This window comes from Dipodomys merriami, unplaced genomic scaffold (genome assembly GCF_024711535.1).
Source record: "Dipodomys merriami isolate MVZ:Mamm:240054 unplaced genomic scaffold, mDipMer1.0.p SCAF_3454, whole genome shotgun sequence".
Taxonomy (NCBI): Eukaryota; Metazoa; Chordata; class Mammalia; order Rodentia; family Heteromyidae; genus Dipodomys; species Dipodomys merriami.
The window spans coordinates 10,001-13,498 of record NW_027204998.1 but is presented as its reverse complement, the minus strand read 5'-3'; positions in this window follow the sequence as shown (position 1 = coordinate 13,498).

Genomic DNA, 3,498 nt, shown 5'->3' with positions numbered 1-3,498 from the left:
TCTGCGGCGGGAGGAGCCGTGGGCACGGCCGAGGCGAGCCTCGGGGCCGGGACCTACACCCCGCCCCTCCCCGACATAGGATGGTCGTCGGAGTCACCTCCGAGTGAGCGCTTGGCGCGTGCCGGGCGCGAGGGCCTGGGTCGCCGGCCCCGTGTGGCCTTCCTCCACGGCCTTCTCCACGGCCCCGGAGGCCGGAGGACAGACTTCTCCGGCGCGAGGAGCCGTGGGCACGGCCGAGGCGAGCCTCGGGGCCGGGACCTACCTACCTACCGTCTGCGGTGTGCGCGATGGCGGGGACTTGCCCGGTGGGCCCTGCGTAGGGGAAAAGTCGAGGTGGAGGGAGCACCTCGGGAGTCGGGGACCCGAGCCCGGGAGTCCCGCGTGTGTGCGTGCTGGCGGCAGGGCGCTCACCACCGACCCCGCGCGGTGTGGGTGTGGTGGCTGGGTGCCTCTCGGAGTGGGTGCCTCGCGTCTGCCGGGGGAAGGCTCCCCGTGCCGCTCGTGCCGTGAGCCCGTGCGCACCCGGGGTAGTGGGGCGGGTGCGTCCCCTGACCCCGCTCCCGCCCTCTCTCTTCGTCTGTCTTCGCCTTATGTGGTCGACCAGCTGTCCCTGAGAGTTCCGTGTCTGGCTCTGTTGGGGACGTGTTGGGGACAGGTGTCCCCGATGTGGTTTCCGAGAGGTCCCTGTCGCCAGCGAGTTGTCGCCCCTGCGTGACCAGCTGGTTTTGGCGTGGTGACGTGAGGATTTTGTACCTGCAGGAGGGTGCTGGCATGCTGTGTCCCGGTGGCTGTCAGCGGGTCTTTTGGGGCTCTCTCGGATGCTGTGTGCCGGGCCTTTCCCGTCTCTTCCCGGTCCGGGTCCCCCTGCCCTTCCCCCCGCACCCCGGGCTCCCGCTGCCCTGAGCAGGCCTTGCCCCTGTGGTGGCTCGTGGGTGTGGTGGTGGTGGTGGTGGTGGTGGTGGTTGGTTGGTGGCTGAGTGAGTCCCGTCGTCCTTGATCTCTCCCCCGCTCCCGGTGCCGGATTCTGGCCCTTGCCTCGGCACGCCGAGGAGGAGAGTGGTTGGTTGCCTGGGGTGCATAGGTAGGCCCGCGCGGTGTGCTTCCCTCGCCGTGGCCGGCTTGAGGAGGAAAAGGCGGGGGGCGAGTCCTGCCTTGCCTTGCCTGTGCGTGTGCGGCATCCCCGTCCTGCCGTCGTGCTCGTCCGACCTCCGTGGCTTTTTTTTTTTTTTTTTTTCCCCCCTATCGCCCCTAGCTCCAACTCCCCCGACCTGCCGCTTCCCGATGGCGGGCCTGGTCGGCCGCTGACCTGCGCTACTCCCGAGCGCTGTCCGTGGTTCTTTTTCTTTTTCTTTTTTTCCTCTCTAGCTTCTTTCGGCTCTGTGCCCGGTGGAGGTGTCCTGGTAATCCCGAGCGCCAGGGACGCTGAAGCCCGTGGTACTTTTTTTATTTTTTTATTTTTTTAAGTTTTTTTTTTCCTTTTTTTCTTTTTTTTTTTTTTTTTTTTCCTTTTACCTCGCTCGTTACTCACGAAAGGTTGTCTGTCCTGGCTACGCTTTTATCCCAGGCTGTTGGCCCTCTCGGGAGCCGAGCTTCCTGGGCCCCACCGCCTCCCGAGTGCCGTGTGGCTGTCTTCTCCGCCCCCTCGGTGTGATTGATGTGGTGACGTTGCGATCTCCTTCGGGCCCGGGCCTAAGCTGCGCCAGGCGAGGGACGGACATTCATGGCGAATGGGACCGCTCTTCTCGTTCTGCCCGTGGGCCCCTGCCCTCACCGTCCCACCGTGCCGGCGCCGGTGGTGTGCGGGGAGGCAGGGGTGCGGCAACCGGGTCCGGCTGCGCTCTCCCTGCCCTCGCCGTGAGGTCGGGGACTTGTACACGCTGGAGGAGGGGGGGCGCCCCTGATCTTGCTCCTCTCTTCCCGTGACTCGTTATCGGCACGGGGGTCGGCTCTCTCCGCGGAGAGGGAGGGTCGGTGCTCCGTGCTTGCCCGTGCTGTGTGGTGTGAAAAGCCGCGCCTCGCGCTCTGCCCTCTTGCGGTGCTCCCGGAACGCTCCCGGTCGGTTCTCTCAGGTGCCTGAGGCTGAGTGGTGGTGTCGTTCCCGATCCCGGCGTTGTCCGTTGCCTTGTGCCAGCCTGCTGCCCGTGGTGTGTCCCGGCCGTCCTTGGGTTTGTGGGGCTTGTGCGAGTGAGAAAAAAGTTATCGCAGAGATTGACGTCTCTGCTGGGGGGGGGTCGAGGCGGTTCCCCAGAGGAGGAGCGCTCTTCCCTTGTTGCGCCGGGCGGGTGGCTTCCCCGCATGAGCTGCCGGCCCTGGTCCTGGCTTGTCTTCCCTGCCGTGTCACCTGGCTCTTGTTGCACCGGGGGACCTGAGATGTTGCAGTGGGAGGCGAGCCGGGCCTGTGCGGGCTTCCCCGCCCGTGTGCGCGACTTTGCTCTGGCCCCGCACGGCAAGGCCGACCGACCAGGGTTGGTGTTGCTGCTGCCGCAGACCCCCCCCCGCCCCACCCCTCCCTGCCACCCGTGGTGGGAAGGATGGACGCCTTTGATGTGTGCTGGTCCCGGCGGGGTTCCCGTCGGGGTTGGGTGCGGGCCACCCTCAGAGTGAGGAGAGGTTCTCTAGCGATCCTCGTTCGGGAGGCGGCGTTCGCTGCCGGGTTGGCGGGGGCCCGCCCCCGATGGGCTCCCGCGGCCCTGCCGCTCCCTGTCCCGCTTTTGAGCGTTAGTGGCTGCCCGCGTTGGTAACTGCGTGCCCGCGCCTCCCCCCTCCGAGCTGGGGGAGGGTCCCGCGGGGCCTCTCCCGGGCCGTCGTCTGGTGTGGTGAGTGGAGGACGTTCCCGATCCGTCCCCGCCCCTGCCTCGCGCGCGGTGTGTCGAGTGGCGGAGCCTGGAGCCTGTGCTGGGTCGCGATGCGAGGGCGTGTGGTGTGTGGCTTCCCGGCCTCGTGCTTGGGGTGCCGTGGGGTTTTTGGGGGGTCCCGTCCCCCTCCCCCTCCGGCCCCTGGCGACGCTGTTCCCGAGCGTCTGTGTGGGCCGCCGCCCGTTGGCGACGACGGCGCCGTGCCGGGCGCCGCGGTGTTCCGGGGCCGCCGTGCCCGTGGTGGTGTGCCGCTCGGGGGGGTTCTGGCCCTCCGGAGCCGAGGATCCCGGTGTGTGTGGGCCCTTGCTCACGCGGCCGAAAAAGAGGCGGTCGATGATGGGTGCCGTGTCCGGCGGTGTGGATGGGTGCGGTGGGGCCCTGCTGGCGCGGGTGGCTCCGCGGGCGCTCGCGGGGTCTTTGAGGCGTGTGCGAGCTGCCTTTTCCCTCTCGGGCCTCTTTTGGGGGGGCCCGCCGCTGCCGCGGTGGGGGTTTCCGGTCCGCTGGTCGGCCGGCTCGGTGTCCCAGGCGTTGCGCGGGACCGCCCAGGAGTTGGGGGTGGTGAGATCCCGCGTTCGTTTCCCTGGCGTGCCGGCTGTGCCCGGAAAGGTCTCACCTCCCCGCTGGTTTGCGGCTGCGCCACCCG